The 21399-nt window shown below is 37.3% G+C and overlaps 1 protein-coding gene across 1 annotated transcript in view; it reads right to left on the bottom strand.

The window, feature by feature from the left end:
- Nucleotides 1-20308, bottom strand: part of LOC133569299 (cadherin-12-like) — a 343124-nt gene extending 322816 nt beyond the window's left edge. The window contains exon 1 of the mRNA XM_061921526.1: nucleotides 20070-20308. The gene's annotated coding sequence lies outside the window, so the exon portion shown is untranslated. The remainder of the gene's footprint in view (nucleotides 1-20069) is intronic.
- Nucleotides 20309-21399: the final 1091 nt, after the last annotated feature.

Raw genomic sequence — 21399 nt, 5'->3', positions numbered from 1 at the left:
TGCGCCTATAACAATCCGAATGGTTATTTTCCTCTTTAATCCGGAGGACACCACGTCCACAGTTTCCAAATATAATTTGAAATGTGGACTCATCAGACCACAGAACACCTTTCCACTTTGCATCAGTCAATCTTAGATGATCTCAGGCCCAGAGAAGCCGAATGCAGTTCTGGATGTTGTTGATAAATGGCTTTCGCTTTGCATAGTAGAGCTTTAACTTTCACTTACAGATGTAGCGACAAACTGTAATTAGTGACAGTGGTTTTCTGAAGTGTTCCTGAGCCCATGTGGTGATATCCTTTAAGGATTGATGTCGGTTTTTGAAGGTCACGGTCATTCAATGTTGGTTTCTGGCCATGCCGCTTATGTGGAGTGATTTCTCCAGATTCTCTGAACTGTTTGATGACATTATGGATTGTAGATGTTGAAATCCCTAAATTTCTTGCAATTGCTCTTTGAGAACTGTTCTTAAACTAAGTGTTTCCTGGAAAAGAGTCCTGTTGTTTTCCTGGTGAAATGAGTACAGAAGTACAAAGAGAGGCTTGTCACAGTGTTCACTCAAGCTTATCAAGCAACAAATGCCTCCCAGCGAAATGTCATTGAGGAGATGGAGTCGGGGGTTCAGCAAGAAGAAAAAGAAGAAGAAGGAGAAAGGGAAGAAAGGAGCACAAGCGTCATCTGTTTCTTATTCCCAAGTGCCTTTAAAGAAGGCGTGCTCCTGACTCAGCCCGAGCACGAGGAACAGGAAGTGATAAAGCATCACTTTGTTCCCATTAAATAGAATAAGAAATCATTTTGACACAGGTGAGGTCTTTTGCGTCTTGGAGGGCGCACACTTCTTCAAGGTCAAGCGCCGCGCTTCCTCCCCTTTTGTGCGCTGACGAATGGACGGCGGCGCAAAGTGCAAAGCGAATGCGAGATTCGGGACGCGTTAATGCCGGGGCGTTCACACCGCCTTCTGGTCCCTGGCGAAGATTAAAGGAGGTGCGAGGTTAAGGCCAGGAATTAATGCATCCTGGTGGCAGGAAGTCGTGAGCGAAATGAAAGAAAACATTTTGTTAGAATGAAACAGCACTTTTTCAATCTTGAAGGGTCTTTGACTGCCGTTTTAGCGGTAATATCATCAAAAACAACCGTTTTCCTGTTATAGAGAGCAGTGGTTCCCAAATACCGGGCTCGCAGAATAATTTTTATTATTTATTTTAATTGTTTTTATTGTATTATTATTATTTTTTATTATTATATTTTTATTCATTTTTTATTAAATCAACATAAAAAAACAGAAGATACACTTACAAAGGGTCTTTGACTGCCGTTTTAGCGGTAATATCATCAAAAACAGCCGTGCTCCTGTTATATAGAGCAGTGGTCCCCAACTACCGGGCTCGATTGGTACCGGGCCGCAGAATATTTTTTTATTATTTATTTTAATTTTTTTTTGTATTATTATTATTTTTTATTATTATATTTGTATTTATTTTTTAATAAATCAACATAAAAAAACACAAGATACACTTACAAAGGGTCTTTGACTGCCGTTTTAGCGGTAATATCATCAAAAACAGCCATGCTCCTGTTATATAGAGCAGTGGTCCCCAACTAACGGGCTCGATTGGTACCGGGCCGCAGAATATTTTTTTATTACTTTTTAAAAAAATGTATTGTATTATTATTATTTTTTATTATTATACATATATATATATTTTTTTTTTTTTTAATTAAATCAACATAAAAAAACAAGATACACTTACAAAGGGTCTTTGACTGCCGTTTTAGCGGTAATATCATCAAAAACAGCCGTGCTCCTGTTACATAGAGCAGTGGTCCCCAACTACCGGGCTCGATTGGTACCGGGCCGCAGAATATTTTTTTATTATTATTATTTTATTTTTTATTGTATTATTATTATTTTTTATTATTATATTTTTATTTATTTTTTATTAAATCAACATAAAAAACAAGATACACTTACAAAGGGTCTTTGACTGCCGTTTTAGCGGTAATATCATCAAAAACAGCCGTGCTCTTGTTATATAGAGCAGTGGTCCCCAAATACCGGGCTCGATTGCTACCGGGCCGCAGAATATTTTGTTATTATTATAATTTTTTTATTGTATTATTATTATTTTTTATTATTATATATATTTTTTTTTTATTTATTAAATCAACACAAAAAAACACAAGATACACTTACAAATAGTGCACCAACCCAAAAATCCTCCCCTTTTCATGACAAAAAAAAAAAAAAAAACCTCGCCGGGCCGCGGGACAAATGATCAAGCGTTGACCGGTCCGCAGCTACAAAAAGGTTGGGGACCACTGATATAAAGGATCTTTGAGAATATCGCATTTAGCAGCAGATAACACAGCCAATAAATTTCGACAAATAGTTAAATTAAAATGTATGCAGTAGATCTTTAAAAACAGCAGTGCCTCATATAGAGCAGATGTGTCGAACTCATTTTAGATGGGGGTCCACATGAAGAAAATTCTACTCCCAAGGGGGCCGGACTGGTAAAATCACGGCACGATAACTTAAAAATTGTCACGACTTGGACTATGGGATAGTTTGTTTTTCCAACGCAAAGGAAAATTGGCATGAGCGAGACGTGAATATAGGTACATCTTTTATTTATTACTAACACTTACAAACTACAACAAAAGGCAAACAAAAGGCGCGCACAATGGCGGTACCAAACTAGACTATGAATTCAGACAAAGCACAAAGGCAGAACTAAAACAAACTAAAAACTTACGTGGCATGGACAGAATGTTTAAACAGCATGGCTTGGCATGAATCGGGTTGAGGAATATGAAGTTGCCAGGCTGACTACCTGGTAACTGTGGCTTAAATAATAGCTGTGATAATTATTAACACGTGAGAACTGAGGACAGGGGCGTGACTTGAAGACAAGGTGGAAACTAATGAATTGCTATGGAAATAAGAAAAACAAGGAAGTGCAGGAACAAGAAGTGAATGTCCAAACAACCAAACCGAACGTGAACAAAACAAAACAGGAGCCCCATGGGCGTGACAAAAATAAAGACAACTTCAGATTGTTGGTTTGTTTTTGTTTTTTTTAAATAGAACAAGCACATTCTGAAAATATACAAATCATAATGATGTTGTTGTTGTTTTTTAACACTTACATGTTGCGGCTATTAGTGCTCGATATATGTCTTTGTTTATATTTTCTGAATAAATGATGTCATATTGTTCATCAAAATCAAATTACAGGATTATATTTATGTCAGGTCTGTGGGATCATCCTTTGTTTTAGTCATCTTCGGTTTTGTTTTTGGACTCGTGCACATTTGTTTGTTTTGTCAACATAGCAACCCATTAGATTACACCTGTCGAATAACGCACCTGTTTTCTCTGATCATGTAACTGCTATTTAGGCCTGTCTGTTTCTGTTGTTCATCCTGGTGACATTATCCTATCCATCTATCCATCCATACTACCTCTGCTACCCATGATATTCCTGTTTATTATAGTTCATGCTTCATGCCATGCCACAGTAAGTGTTTTTGTTTCGTGTTCATAGTTAATTGCCTATGTGCTAGTCTTTTGTTTTCATTAGTCATGTTTGTTCTCCACCATTGTGCGCGCCTTTTGTTTGCTTCCTTTTTTGTAGTTTGTTAGTGTTATTAATAAATATGTACTTACATTCATGTCTTGCCCGCGCCAATTTTCCTTTACATTCTGGGAAAACGAACCCCAAGATCCACGTTTTGACAGTTTTAGGAGTTTGCTCATTTTCCTTGACTGGTGCACTAACATTATATGGTTTATTTTTTTGTACATATTTAGCATCATCTACAAAGATACAACAATTTGCTACTGCGATATCTAGTGGACACATTTAGAACAGCTGTTTCTTTCATCCAAAAATTGCCACTCATTTTTATACTTAGCAAACTCCTCCAGCAGGCCGGAAAAAAACCTGTTTGCTGGCCATATATATATATATATATATATATATATATATATATATATATATATATATATATATATATATATGTATATATATATATATATATATATATATATATATATATATATATATATATATATATATATATATATATATATGCGTAAGAAGCCGAAGGCCCAGGATATAAGTAAAATAGCTCAACCCTAAGTCTTTCAAAAGAGGCTTTGATTGATTGATACTTTTATTAGTAGATTGCACAGTACAGTACATATTCTGTACAATTGACCACTAAATGGTAACACCCGAATACGTTTTTCTACTTGTTTAAGTCGGGGTTCACGTTAATCAATTCATGGTACAAATATATACTATCAACATACTATCAACAGGCATTCATCATTTGGCGTGTATTCACAAAGATGACAACAAATAAAGAGACTGCTTGCCTTGTGCTTAATATTCATGCAATCCTTGATGCTGCACACAAGGTTGTGGGAGTCTGTTTGTGTCCCACAGCTTGTTTTTTTTTCTTATATTCTAATCAAACACTTTAGAACAACACAAAAGAAGATAAAGGCCACACAAAAAAAAAAACAGTTAAAAGGATGTCAATGGAAGGGAATAGTCTACATCCAAGTGCATGGATAGGTATGGTGCACATCTGTGTTAATTGTTGCTGGATGGGAATGATAACAGCTTTTATTTTATTGTATTAAAAAATATGGGGCCATCATAACATTGTCACTATGGTGCGTTTGCATTAGTTTGGATGCAAAGGAGACACTTTTAACAATAAACAAGCTAGAAAATGCTCAAATTATACAGGAAAACAAACAGTGGAGCAAAATAAAAAAGTCAATCCTGACTCCAAACATTTGTCAACTCATAACTTTTCAATATATGCATATGTATATATATATATATATATATATATATATATATATATATATATATATATATATATATATATATATATATACACACACATGTATATGTATATGTATATATATATATACATATATAATTTAAATTATATGGGTGTGCATATATATAAATATGTGTGTGTATATATGTATACATACATATATATATATATATATATATATATATATATATATATATATATATATATATATATATATGTATGTGTGTGTGTGTATATATATATATATACATGTGTATACACACACATGAATATTTATATGTATATATATATACATATATAATTTAAATTATATGGGTGTGTATATATATACATATATATATATATATATATATATATATATATATAAATGTGTGTGTTTGTATATATATATATATATATGAATGTGTTTGTTTATATATATATATATATATATATATATAAACAAACACATTTATATATATATGTGTGTGTGTGTGTGTTTGTGTCAATGGCAGAAGTAGACGTCGTATGGTCACGCTATCACTCGAGACCGACCAATACAAAAAGCTTTTACCATACATTTCAAAGGAGGCTCCGCCCACAAGATTAAAGTTCACTTGTAACCAAAACAAATATTCCTTTTTGTTTGCAAATCTTGTTGTCTTGTTAAGTTTGGTCGCATAAACAGACACACATGCACATGTTTGCATAAACTGCAGCACACACCATCTTATATACTTCACCCGCTGTTCTTCAAAGAAATGTAATGAACACCCTCCCCCGTAGAAATCGTTACAGTCCACCTCGGGGGCCCAGTAGTCGAAAAGTCACTCACATGTGTGACAGCAAATCTTTTGTGTCCATGTTTGAGCACACACAGTCGAGTGTTTGTTGAGAATGGATCCTCGGGACGCCATAAGCCTGAGCCTTGCAGAGATACTCACTCCTGCTCGCCTCAGGTGGCAAATCCGTGGTGAAATTCTCCGAGGGACGCCAAGCAAAAGCCCCCCCTTCCTCGGGCGTTCTTTGGGCTGTTCGACAGACTTTTGTTCTGCTGTATTTGGACTGTGTATTTTTATAAATAAATAGCCCTCACTTTAGGCCAGGGGTGTCTGAAGTGCGGCCTGGGGGCCCATTTGTGTCCAACAGCTTTGTTTTTGTTAGGCCCGTGACACATTCTACTGACAAAATAAAAACATCTGGATTACAATATCGCACACACACACACACACACACACACATGCACACACACACACGCACACACCCGCACGCAAACACACACACACACGCTGGTTATCATTTGAGGTGTTTGGTGGCAAAATTGGCTAAAAAAGTTATCACGCCAATGTTAGCATGTTAGCATTCGAACAGTTACAATCCGTAAAGTACTACGTTGTGTGAGTGTTAGGCATTCGGCTTCAACAGTGGCTCAAAAAAAGTTAGCACGCTAACTCTTAGCATGACTCAAGTACCAAGTTATATGACTCGGAAGTGTACAGCTACAAAATTGGCAAAAAAAAGTTAGCATGCTAATATTACTACGCTAGAATGCTAACATTAGCAGGCTAACATTTAGGATGTGTCAAGTTCTGTGAAATATGACTGAGGTTTTTGGCTGCAAAATTGGCTAAAAAGGTTAGTAGACCAATGTTAGCATGTTAGGATTCGAACAGTTAAAATCTGTAAAGTACTACGTTGTATGAGTCTGAGGCATTCGGCTTCAACATCGGCTAAAAAAGTTAGCTCCCTAACTGTTGGCATGTGTCAAGGACGAAGTTATATGACTCAGAGGTGTTCGGCTATACAATTGGCTAAAAAAAGTTAGCATGCTAATGTTAGTACGCTACAATTTTAACATTAGCAGACTAACAGTTAGGATGTGTCAAATTATGTGCAATATGACTGAGGTGTTTGGCTGCAAAATTGGCTAAAAAAGTTAGCACACCAATGTTAGCATGTTAGGATTCGAACAGTTAAAATCTGTAAAGTACTACGTTGTGTGAGTCTTTGGCATTCGGCTTCAACATCGGCTAAAAAAGTTAGCACGCTAACTGTTAGCATGTGTCAAGGACGAAGTTATATGACTCAGAGGTGTTTGGCTATACAATTGGCTAAAAAAAGTTAGCATGCTAATGTTGGTACGCTACAATTTTTACATTAGCAGTCTAACAGTTACGATGTGTCAAGTTCTGTGCAATATGACTGAGGTGTTTGGCTGCAAAATTGGCTAAAAATGTTAGCACACCAATGTTAGCATGTTAGGATTCGAACAGTTAAAATCTGTAAAGCACTACGTTGTATGAGTCTTAGCCATTCGGCTTCAACATCGGCTAAAAAAGTTAGCACGCTAACTGTTAGCATGTGTCAAGGACCAAGTTATATGACTCAGAGGTGTTTGGCTATACAATTGACTAAAAAAAGTAAGCATGCTAATGTTAGTACGCTACAATTTGAACATTAGCAGACTAACAGTTAGGATATGTCAAATTCTGTGCAAAATGACTGAGGTGTTTGGCTGCAAAAGTTGCTAAAAAAAGTTAGCACACCAATATTAGCATGTTAGCATTTGAACTGTTAAAATGTGTAAAGTACTATGTTGTATGAGTCTTAGGTGTTCGGCTTCAACATTGGCTAAAAAAATTAGCACGCTAACATGATAGCAGTTAGCATGTGTCAAGTACCAAGTTATATGACTCGAATGTGTTCGGGTATACAATTGGCTAAAAAATGTTGCATGCTATTGTTAGTACATTATAATGTTAAAATTAGCAGGCTAACAGTTAGGATGTGTTAAGTTCTGTGCAATATGAATAAGGTGTTTGGCTGCAAAATTGGCTAAAAAAGTTAGCACGCCAATATTAGCATGTTAGCATTTGAACTGTTAAAATGTGTAAAGTACTATGTTGTATGAGTCATAGGTGTTCTGCTTCAACATTGGCTAAAAAAGATAGCACGCTAACATACTAACAGTTAGCATGTGTCAAGTACCAAGTTATATGACTCGAATGTTTTCGGCTATACAATTGGTCGAATAAAGTTAGCATGCTAATGTTAGTACGCTAGAATGTTAACATTAGCAGGCTAACAGTTAGGATGTGTTAAGTTCAGTGCAATATGAATAAGGTATTTGGCTGCAAAATTGGCTAAAAAAGTTAACATGCCAATATTAGCATGTTAGCATTTGAACTGTTAAAATGTGTTAAGTACTATGTTGTATGAGTCTTAAGCGTTCGGTTTCAACATTGTCTAAAAAAAAGTTAACACGCTAACTGTTAGCATGCTAACATGCTAATATTTAGCATGTGTCAAGTACCTAGTTATTTGACTCAGAGGTGTTCGGCTACAACATTGGCTAAAAAAAGTTAGCATGCTAATATTAGTACGCTAGAATGTTAAAATTAGCAGGCTAACAGTTACGATGTGTCAAGTTCTGTGCAATATGATTGAGGTGTTTGGCTGCAAAATTGGCTAAAAAAGTTAGCATGCCAATGTTAGCATGTTAGCATTCGAACAGTTAAAATATATAAATTACTACATTGTGTGAGTCATAGGTGTTCGGCTTCAACATTGGTTAAAAAAAAGTTAGCACGCTAACTCTTAGCATGCTAACATGCTTATATTTAGCATGTGTCAAGTACCAAGTTCTATGAGTGAGGTGTTCGGTGTTCAGTCTCGGTATGTTTAGTTCATTCAGCTATTTTTGTGCTCAAAAATACTTAATTTAGTGCAAAATTACAAAGAATATTACCGAGCTACGATATATTCATTGACACTTAATGATTGACCAATGGCTTTAGCATCTTAATGCTGCAAAAATGAGCTTCAATCAGCACGACGGCACCCCGTAAGCGTTTCAAACGTTCCGCAGGCTGGAGAAACCGCACGTCTCCAAGTAACGCCATCCTTCCCACGTCTATTTGCGAGCCAGAGCACGGAGCTCGCACCAGCAGGGAGGCTCTCCGCAACCCGCCTCGGCTTCATGGAAGTCTCGAGCGGGGGACACATTCATCTGAATCTGACTGTTTTGTGTCAATTTGGAAGAAAAATGGAAGGAATGTATCACCGGGGTCATCTGTCAGGTTTTTCCATGCAGGGCTGGACTGGACATGTGACAGTTAGGTCTTCATGCTGCCTGTTAGAATATATTTTTAGCTAGAAACACACATTGCAAAAATATAAGGACTATTTATGTATGAATAGGTTTTAAATGTAATTTTTTCTCAGATTTTTGTATAATATCTGCATTATAGTATTGGCAAACGTACAAAATATCAGCGACTCAACCACAACAATAATCGGTCACGGGGCCAAAGAAAGTTGTGAGTGCCAGCAAAAAAACAAGGTTAGAAACACTATTGAATTCAAGAAAAAAATTCCTCCTCACGACCAAGTCTCTTAGCTTACAGCCATTTTCACGCGGGGCATGTAATCTCCGAGCAATGCAGACGCATTCCCTTCATTTAGAGGAGAACGGTGTCAAGATGAGTCGCTGAGGGGGGCCAAGGAGACTCTCTCTCTTATTGATTGCATTTAAGCCCCTCGCCTGTCTAATGGACGCTTAGGGAACGTGGCTGTTTGGAGGCAACTTTTTTTCTTTTTACGGACAGAAGACCAAAGAAGCCTCTCGGAATCAAACAATCGCGGGGGTAGAGTGTAGACAGTCCAGCAGAGATCATAGAAAGGACAAACTCTCACTTTTTTTTTTAATTCAACTTCATTCCCAAAAATGTCTTGAAAGGACTGGGAGGTCCAGCTCTACATTGTAGGACAGACATGGGCAAATTAATGCCCGGGGGCCACTTGCGGCCCGTTAAGTTTTTCAATCTGGCCCAAACATTCCCAAATATATTTTTTTTAGGTCTTTAAAGGCCTACCGACAGACAACATATTTGAAGTTAAAACTGATAAACATTTAGTTTTTTGCAAATAATCATTAACTTTAGAATGTGATGCCAGCAACGAGTGACAAAGAAGTTGGGAAAAGTGGCAATAAATACTGATAAAGTTGAGGAATGCTCATCAAACACTTATTTGGAAAATCCCACAGGTGTGCAGGATAATTGGCAACAGGTGGGTGCCATGATTGGGTATGAAAGCAGCTTCCATGAAATGCTAAGTAATTCACAAACAAGGATGGGGCGAGGGTCACCGATTTGTAAGCAAATTGTCGAACAGTTTTAGAACAACATTTCTCAACGAGCTATTGCAAGGAATTTAGGGATTTTACCATCTATGGTCCGTAAAATAATCAAAAGGTTCAGAGGATCAGGAGAAATCACTGCACGTAAGCAATGATATTACGGAGCTTTGATCCCTCAGGCGGTACTGCATCAAAAACCGACATCAATGTGTAAAGGATATGACCACATGGGCTCAGGAACACTTTATAAAACCACTGTCAATAGCTACAGTTGGTCGCTCCATCTGTAAGTGCAAGTTAATGCAAAGCGAAAGCCATTTATCATCAACACCCAGGTGTGCAGGCTAATCGGGAACAGGTGGGTGCCATGATTGGGTATGAAAGCAGCTTCCATGAAATGCTAAGTCATTCACAAACAAAGATGGGGCGAGGGTCACCACTTTCTAAGCAAATTGTCGAACAGTTTTAGAACAACATTTCTCAACAAGCTATTGCAAGGAATTTAGGGATTTTACCATCTACGGTCCGTAAAATAATCAAAAGGTTCAGAGAATCAGGAGAAATCACTGCAAGTAAGCAATGATATTACGGAGTTTTGATCCCTCAGGCGGTACTGCATCAAAAACCGACATCAATGTGTAAAGGATATGACCACATGGGCTCAGGAACACTTTATAAAACCACTGTCAATAGCTACAGTTGGTCGCTCCATCTGTAAGTGCAAGTTAATGCAAAGCGAAAGCCATTTATCATCAACACCCAGGTGTGCAGGCTAATCGGGAACAGGTGGGTGCCATGATTGGGTATGAAAGCAGCTTCCATGAAATGCTAAGTCATTCACAAACAAAGATGGGGCGAGGGTCACCACTTTCTAAGCAAATTGTCGAACAGTTTTAGAACAACATTTCTCAACGAGCTATTGCAAGGAATTTAGGGATTTTACCATCTACGGTCCGTAAAATAATCAAAAGGTTCAGAGAATCAGGAGAAATCACTGCAAGTAAGCAATGATATTACGGAGTTTTGATCCCTCAGGCGGTACTGCATCAAAAACCGACATCAGTGTGTAAAGGATATCACCACATGGGCTCAGGAACACTTTATAAAACCACTGTCAATAGCTGGAGTTGGTCGCTCCATCTGTAAGTGCAAGTTAATGCAAAGCGAAAGCCATTTATCAACAACACCCAGGAACGCCGCCGGCTTTGCTGGGCCCGAGCTCATCTAAGATGGACTGATGCAAAGTGGTAAAGTGTTCTGTGCTCTGACGAGTCCACATTTCAAATTATATTTGGAATCTGTGGACGTGGTGTCCTCCGAAACAAAGAGGAAAATAACCATCTGAATTGTTATTGGTCCAAAGGTGAAAAGCCAGCATCTGTTAGGGTATGGGGGTGCATTAGTGCCCAAGGCACAGGTAACTTACACATCTGTGAAGGCACCTTTAAAACTGAATGGTTGATACAGGTTTTGGAGCAACATATGTTGTCATCCAAGCAACGTTATCATGGACGCCCCTGCTTATTTCAGCAAGACAATGCCAAGCCACGTGTTACAACAGCGTGGCTTCGTAGTAAAAGAGTGTGGGTACTTTCCTGGCCCGCCTGCAGTCCAAACCTGTTTCCCATCGAAAATGTGTGGCGCATTATGAAGTGTAAAATACGACAGCGGAGACCCCGGACTGTTGAACGACTAAAGCTCTACATAAAACAAGAATGGGAAAAAAATTCCACTTTCAAAGTTTCAACAATTAGTTTCCTCAGTTCCCAAACGTTTATTGAGTGTTGTTAAAAGAAAATATGATGTAAGACAGTGGTGAACATGCCCTTTCCCAACTACTTTGGCATGTGTTGCAGCCATTAAATTGTAAGTTAATTACTATTGGCCCAAAAAAATTAATTTTATGAGTTTGAACATGAAATATCTCTTCTTTTGGCGTGTACTGTGTATATATATATATATATATATATATATATATATATATATATATATATATATATATATGTGTGTGTGTATATGTGTATGTATATGAATGTGTATGTGTATATATACATAGATAGATATATATCGACCCCCAGACACATTTTTTCTCTAAATGTGGCCCCCGAGTCAAAATAATTGCCCATGCCTGGTGTAGGACAACAAAACACTGACGGAAACAACAATTAGAACGTAAACATCGCAATAATACGCCCTAAAAAGTGGAGTGCGGATGTGAAAGAGTACATTTAGTAAACGACACATTTCTACGAACCGTTACCCTAAACAGTACGATCATACTGTGTTCTGCTACAAAAGGATGTGTTTGCTGTGTTCACAATCAATGCAGGGGTTCTTCTCGTACAAAGAAAGGTTATCTTATTTATATTTTGTTTTTTTTAGAACAGAATAGAATAGAATAGAACACTAGTACTTTATTGATCCCTGGGGGAAATTCAACACCACAGTTCGCTCACAGTAGACAATAATAATAATCAATAATATATAACTTATATTATATGTATAATATATAATTTATGAATAGTATACATGTATTCTACATATATTCTACATTTAAGTGCAGTCAAGGAACATATGCATTATACAGTCTGATGGCTATCGGTATGAAGGACCTCCTGTGTCGTTCCGTGTTGCATTTAGAGATTCTGAGGTTTCCACCGAACGTGCTCATTATCCCCGCAAGGTCAGAGTGTAGTGGGTGGGAGGTGTTGTCCATAATGGCTAGGAGTTTTGCTAGACTTCTCCTCTCTGACACCACCACCAGAAAGTCCAGCTCCACTCCCACCACGTTACTGGCCTTCTCTACCAACTTGTCCAGTAAATAACATTCAAGTGAGTTCACCTATCAGTTCTTTAATTGTAGGTCGGATCCTTCAAGGTCTCATATCGGACCGTACACACGTAGAACAGTTAATTAATTCCGAGAATAACGCGCATAACAAAAAGTGATATTTTTCGGAGAAAAAGATGCGTAACTGAAAGTGAAATAATTACGCGGATAAAACGAACATCAATAAATAATATAATTCTGCTAACAAGACGTATAGTAAAAAGTGATATAATTTGGAAAATACGAAATAAAGCAAAAGTGAAATAATTTGATTGATAAAAAGTTCAGCAAAGAGTGACACAATCCAGTGAATAAAACGCATATCGAAAAAGCGACATCATTTGGAGAATATAGTAAGAAGTATAGCAATTATGATATAATTCGGACAATAATACGTATGGCAAAAAGTGATATTATTTGAAGAATAAGACGCATAAAAAAGTGATATCATTCGGAAAATAAGACAGGGCAAAAGTGATATACTTCGGACAATATGAAGTATAGCAGAAAGTCAAGTAATTCTCAGAATAAAATACACCTAAAAATAGTGATCTACTTCAGAGAATAAGACGCATAACAAAAAGTGATATTTTTCGGTGAAAAAGACGCGTAACTGAAAGTGAAATAATTCCGTGGATAAAACGCACAGCAATAAGTAATATAATTGGGATAATAAGACGTATAGTAAAAAGTGATATAATTCGAAGAATACGAAATATGGCAAAAGTGAAATAATTTGAAGGATAAAAAGTGCAGCAAAAAGTGATACAATCCGGAGAATAAAACGCATATCAAAAAAGCGACATAATTCGGAGAATACAGTAAGAAGTAGAGAATTTGTGATATAATTCGGACAATAATAAGTATGGCAAAAAGTCAAGTAATTCTCAGAATAAAATACACCTAAAAATATTGATCTACGTCAGAGAATAAGACGCTCAACAAAAAGTGATATCATTCGGAGAATAAGACATAGGGCAAAAGTGATATACTTCGGACAATATTAAGTATAGCAGAAAGTCAAGTAATTCTCAGAAAAAAATACACCTAAAAAATAGTGATCTACTTCAGAGAATAAGACGCACAACAAAAAGTGATATCATTCGGAGAATAAGACACAAAGCAAAAGTGGTATAATTTGGACAATAAGACGCACAACAAAGAGTCATCAATCGGAGAATAAGATGCATAGCAAAAAGTGATATAATTCAGAGACTAAGACATGATGCAATAGTGATATTATTCGGACAATAGGACGCATAACAAAAAGTCATAATTCGGAAAATACAACGGGTAACTGAAAGTTATATCATTTGGTATAATAAGTGAAAGCACACAGACAATAAAACACATAGCAAAATGTGATACGATTCAGAAAATTGGATGTGTGGCACAATGTAATTTAGTTTAAAGAATAAGTATAGCAAAAAGTGATATCATTTGGAGAATACGACATATAGCAATAGGGATATCATTTGGACAATAAGGCATATAACAAAAAGTCATATTTCGGAGAATAATACACAACAAAAAGTATGAATTGAATACTGAGACGCATAAGAAGGTGATATCATTTGGAGAATAAGAAGTACAGTTTAGTAACAAGTGAAATCATACGATAATAAGACACACTGCAAAATATGATATCATTTGGAGAATAAGAAGTATAGCAAAAAGTGATATAATTCAATAAATAAAACGCTTAACAAAAAGTGATATCATTTGGAGAATAAGACATAAAAAAGTGATATCATTTGGACAATAAGACACATAACAAAAAGTCATAATTCTGAGAATAAGACAAGTAACTGAAAGTGATATCATTCGTAGAATAAGACATATCAGAAAGTATGAATTGAATACTAAGATGCATAACTGGAAGTGATATCATTTGGAAAATAGGAAGTACCGTATAACAACAAGTGACATCATACACATAATAAGACACACATCATTCGGAGAATTGGCAAAAAGCGATTTAGTTCCAAGAATAGGAAGTGTAGTAAAAAGTGATATTATTCGGATAATAAGACTTGAAGCAAAAGAGATATTGGGACAAGTAGACGCATAACAAAAAGTGATATCATTCGGAGAATAAGACATGAAGCAAAAGAGATATTGGGACAAGTAGACGCATAACAAAAAGTGATATCATTCGGAGAATAAGACATGAAGCAAAAGAGATATTGGGACAAGTAGACGCATAACAAAAAGTGATATTATTCGGAGAATAAGACATGAAGCAAAAGAGATATTGGGACAAGTAGACGCATAACAAAAAGTGATATCACTCGGAGAATAAGACATGTAGCAAAGAAGATATCATTGAGACAATAAGACGCATAAGAAAAATTGGTATCATTCAAAGAATAAGACATGAAGCAAAAGTGATATCATTCGGACAATAAGACGCATAACAAAAAGTCATAATTCGGAGAATAAGACATAACAAAAGTATGAATTGAATATTAAGACGCATAACTGATAGTGACATCATTAGGAGAGTAAGAAGTAGAGTATAGTGAAATAATACAGATAATACGACATAGCAAAATATGATATCATTCGGAGAACTGGAAGTGTGGCAAAAAGTGATTTAGTTCATGGAATAAGTATAGCAAAACGTGATATCATTCGGAGAATAACACATGAAGCAAAGACGATATCATTGGGACTATAAGACGCATAACAAAAAGTGATATAATTCAAAGAATGTCACGCATAACAAGAAATGATATCATTCGAAGAATAAGACATGAAGCAAAAGTGATATCACTCGGACAATGGGACGTATCACAAAAAGTCATCATTCGGAGAATAAGACATAACAAAAGTATGAATTGAATATTAAGACGCATAACTGAAAGTGACGTCATTAGGAGAATAAGAGGTAAAGTATAGTGAAATAATACAGATAATAAGACATATAGCAAAATATGATATCATTCGGAGAATTGGACTTGTGGCAAAAAACGATTTAGTTCAAAGACTAAGAAGTAAAGCAAAACGTGCTATCATTCGGAGAATAAGACTGGAATCAAAAGAGATAGCATTGGGACAAGAAGACGCATAACAAAAAGTGATATCATTTGAAGAACGAGACGCATAACAAAAAGTGACATCATTCGAAAAATAAGACATGAAGCAAAAGTGATATCATTTGGACAATAAGACGTATCACAAAAAGTCATCATTCGGAGAATAAGACATAACAAAAGGTATGAATTGACTATTAAGACGCATAACTGAAAGTGGTGTCATTAGGAGAGTAAGAAGTAGAGTATAGTGAAATAATACAGATAATACGACATATAGCAAAATATGATATCATTCGGAGAATTGGACGTGTGGCAAAAAGTGATTTAGTTCAAAGACTAAGAAGTATAGCACGAAGTGATATCATTCGGAGAATAAGACATGAAGCAAAGACGATATCATTGGGACTGTAAGACGCATAATAAAAAGTGATATCATTCAAAGAATGAGACTCATAACAAAAAGTCATTCGACGAATAAGACATGAAGCAAAAGTGATATCATTCGGACAATAGGACATATAACAAAAAGTCGTCATTCAGAGAATAAGACATAACAAAAGTATTAATTGACTATTACGACGCATAACTGAAAGTGATGTCATTAGGAGAATAAGAAGTAGAGTATAGTGAAATAATACAGATAATACGACATATAGCAAAATATGATATCATTCGGAGAATTGGACGTGTGGCAAAAAGTGATTTAGTTCAAAGACTAAGAAGTATCGTAAAACGTAATATCATTCGGAGAATAAGACATGAAGCAAAAAAGATATCATTGGGACAAGAAGACGCTTAACAAAAAGTGATATCATTCGAAGAATAAGACATGAAGCAAAGATGATATCATTGGGACAAGAAGATACATTACAAAAAGTGATATCATTCAAAGAATAAGACATGAAGCAAAGACGATATCATTGGGACTATAAGACGATTAACAAAAAGTGATATCATTCAAAGAATGAGATGCATAACAAGAAGTGATATCATTCGACGAATAGGACATGAAGCAAAAGTGATATCATTCGGACGATAAGACATATAACAACAAGTCATCATTCGGGGAATAAGACAGAACAAAAATATCAAATGAATATTAAGACGCATAACTGAAAGTGACATCATTATGAGAATAAGAAGTACATATAGTGAAATAATACAGATAATAAAACACATAGCATTATATGATATCATTCGGAGGATTGGAAGTGTGGCAAAAAGTGATTAGTTCATGGAATAAGTATAGCAAACGCGACATCATTCGGAGTATGAGACATGAATCAAAAGAGATATCATTCGGACAATAAGACGTATCACAAAAAGTCATCATTCAGAGAACAACACATGAAGCAAAGACGATATCATCGGGACAATAAGACGCATAACAAAAAGTGATATCATTCAAAGAATGAGACGCATAACACGAATTGATATCATTCAAAGAATAAGACATGAAGCAAAGGTGATATCATTCGGAGTATGAGACATGAAGCAAAAGAGATATCATTCGGACAAGAAGACACATAACAAAAAGTGATATCATTTGCAGAATAAGACATGAAGCAAAGGTGGTATGCGGAAAATAAGACGTATAACAAATAGTCATAATCCGGAAACTGAAAGTGGTGTCATTAGGAGAATAAGAAGTAGAATATAGTGAAATATTACAGATAATTAGACATTTTGCAAAATATGATATCATTCGGAGAATTGAACGTGTGGCAAAAAGTGATTTAGTTCAAAGAATGAGAAGTATAGCACGAAGTGATATCATTCGGAGAATAAGACATGAAGCAAAGAAGATATCATTGGGACAAGAAGACGCATAACAAAAAGTGATATCATTCAAAGAATGACACGCATAACAAGAAGTGATATCATTCGGAGAATAAGACATGAAGCAAAGAAGATATCATTGGGACAAGAAGACGCATAACAAAAAGTGATATCATTCAAAGAATGACACGCATAACAAGAAGTGATATCATTCGGAGAATAAGACATGAAGCAAAGAAGATATTGGGACAAGAAGACGCATAACAAAAAGTGATATCATTCAAAGAATGACACGCATAACAAGAAGTGATATCATTCGAAGAATAAGACATGAAGCAAAGAAGATATCATTGGGACTATAAGACGCATAACAAAAAGTGATATAATTCAAAGAATGACACGCATAACAAGAAGTGATATCATTCGAAGAATAAGACATGAAGCTATAGTGATATAATTCGGAAAATAAGACGTATAACAAAAAGTCATCATTTGGAGAGTAAGACATTACAAAAGTATGAATTGAATATTAAGACGCATAACTGAAAGTGACGTCATTAGGAGAATAAGAAGTAGAGTATAGTGAAATAATACAGATAATAAGACATATAGCAAAATATGATATCATTCGGAGAATTGGACTTTTGGCAAAAAACGATTTAGTTCAAAGACTAAGAAGTATAGCAAAACGTGATATCATTCGGAGAATAAGACTGGAAGCAAAGACGATATCATTGGGACTATAAGACGATTAACAAAAAGTGATATCATTCAAAGAATGAGACGCATAACAAGAAGTGATATCTTTCGACGAATAAGACATGAAGCAAAAGTGATATCATTCCGACGATAAGACATATAAGAAAAAGTCATCATTCGGGGAATAAGACAGAACAAAAGTATTAATTGAATATTAAGACGCATAACTGAAAGTGACATAATTAGGAGAATAAGAAGTAGAGTATAGTGAAATAATACAGGTAATAAGACATTTAGCAAAATATGATATCATTCGGAGAATTGGACGTGTGGCAAAAAGTGATTTAGTTCATGGAATAAGTATAGCAAAACGTGACATCATTCGGACAATAACACATGAAGCAAAGACGATATCATTAGGACTATAAGACGCATAACAAAAAGTGATATCATTCGAAGAATAACACATGAAGCAAAGACGATATCATTAGGACTATAAGACGCATAACAAAAAGTGATATCATTCAAAGAATGAGACTCATAACAAAAAGTGATATCATTCGAAGAATAAGACATGAAGAAAAGTGATATCATTCGGAAACTGAAAGTAATGTCATTAGGAGAATAAGAAGTAGAGTATAGTGAAATAATACAGATAACAAGACACATATAATATGATATCATTCGGAAAATTAGACGTGTGGCAAAAAGTGATTTAGTTCAAAAAATAAGAAGCATAGGAAAAAGTGATATCAGCCGAAAGCTAAACAAAATATGACATCATTCGGACAATAAGTTGAATGATAATAAGCGATGTAGGAGTAAAACGCCGAGATGCTGCTGCTGTGTGCACAGTGGCCCCAGTGTGTGTGTGTGTGTGTGTGTGTGTGTGTGTGTGTGTGTGTGTGTGTGTGTGTGTGTGTGTGTGTGTGTGTGTGTGTGTGTGTGTGTGTGTGTGTGTGTGCAACTCCTGGCGGGGTCAAATTGCTTATTGCCAAGCAGGTGTTTTGCAGATAAGACCGCACTTCGGACTTTAAAGTGACTCGCATCCGATACGCCGAGAAGATTTCCTTGACCGGCTGGGAGTGATGCTTCTGGTGCAACAACAACAACAACACACTAAGAGTGTGTGTGTGTGCATGTGTGTGTGTGTGTGTGTGTGTGTGTGTGTGTGTGCATTAGACGCAATTGAGCGGATGTAAGGCGATGCAAAGTGCACACCGTGATGGAACAATTATTGTAAGTCGATGTGTCTCCGAGTTCTGGTAATTCTGACCTGGTGTCTCATCTAAATAAGACTCAGCCTGCTGCAGATAGAGGAGTTAGTGGTGTGTGTGTGTGTGTGTGTGTGTGTGTGTGTGTGTGTGTGTGTAGCATGGTTGCATGTGTGATCCCTTGTTTCTCTGCAAATCAGATTCCGCCAAGCCGCTCGGATTGTTGCCTCTAATCCCGGTGTCCACGCGGCGGGGATGCTCAGAACCGATGGCAATATCGCCGAGGTGCAGAGTGGGCAGGCGAAGGGCTTTTTAATCCCCAGCCTGACACTGAGAGTCCGCAACTTCCGCGACGGACGTCCACGCTTACCGCCCGGGCGTCAAAGTGCCAGGAGCGCTCGCGTCAAGCCCCAAATGGGTCAAGCCAATCAAGCCCGGTGATGCACTAAATCTCAATTAACCAACTGTGGTGGCCCCGATTGCGGTCTTGAAGGTGCACGGGGAGACAAGACATGCACTGTACTCACCCTCAGCTCGGAAGCCCGTTTTAATCCAAAGCGTCCAAACCTGGTCTTCCTCTATCGGGGGTCTCCACTCCGTTTAATTCCCACCCGCGTCCTGTCGTCCTCTCATGCTTCCACGCGCCCCCCCCGCTGGGAACACTTGGACCTCAGTGGACCAGGACTGTCACTCAGTGTGTATGCATGTGTGTGTGTGTGTGTGAGGAGGGCAGAAAGTGGCGTGCTGCATGTGCGCTCTGCAGACTGCCGACTGAGCGCGAAAGCAAGCGGGAGAGAAATGCTTGCATGTGTGTGTGTGTGAGAGAGAGACACGCACACACACACACACACACACACACACCATCTTCCTGCAAGAGGGCGAGGGAGGGAGGGAAGATAAGAGGCAACTAGAAAGCTCCCCCCCCCCCTCTCTCTCACACACACACACACACACCCCCAGTTGAGTTTATTTGCCCATAATGAACAGGCACGGGACACTTCATTAGGTACGAAGAAGAAAAATGAGCACAACACCTTTACCTGGATCTGCGCCAAAATGTGCCAGGTACCTCCCCGGGGACCAATTTGTAGCTCGGTTGGTAGAGTGGCCGTGCCAGCAACTTGAGGGTTGCAGGTTCGATTCCCCACCTGCTCCCAGTGCCACCCACACTGGTTTAAATGTAACTTAGATGTTAAGTGAATTATATTTATATAGCGCTTTTCTCTAGTGACTCAAAGCGCTTTACATAGTGAAATGGGTTGTACTTGTATAGCGCTTTTCTACCTTCAAGGTACTCAAAGCGCTTTGACACTACTTCCACATTTACCCATTCACACACACATTCACACACTGATGGAGGGAGCTGCCATGCAAGGCGCTAACCAGCACCCATCAGGAGCAAGGGTGAAGTATCTTGCTCAGGACACAACGGACGTGACGAGGTTGGTACTAGGTGGGATTTGAACCAGGGACGCTCGGGTTGCGCACGGCCACTCTCCCACTGCGCCACGCCGTCCCTAGTGAAACCCAATATCTAAGTTACATTTAAACCAGTGTGGGTGGCACTGGGAGCAGGTGGGTAAAGTGTCTTGCCCAAGGACACAACGGCAGTAACTAGGATGGCGGAAGCGGGAATCGAACCTGCAACCCTCAAGTTGCTGGCACGGCCACTCTACCAACTGAGCTATACTGAGATATTGGGTTTCACTATGTAAAGCGCTTTGAGTCACTAGAGAAAAGCGCTATATAAATATAATTCACCCTACTTCACAATTAATGGCCCCCGCGCACAAAATATTGTGTACATTGAGTAATTTTGGCACGACAATTTATGGGAGTATTTTTCATGGTGTTGCA

The sequence above is a fragment of the Nerophis ophidion genome, linkage group LG15 (assembly GCF_033978795.1).
Source record: "Nerophis ophidion isolate RoL-2023_Sa linkage group LG15, RoL_Noph_v1.0, whole genome shotgun sequence".
Classification (NCBI taxonomy): domain Eukaryota; kingdom Metazoa; phylum Chordata; class Actinopteri; order Syngnathiformes; family Syngnathidae; genus Nerophis; species Nerophis ophidion.
This window is presented reverse-complemented; position numbering and strand designations above follow the sequence as displayed.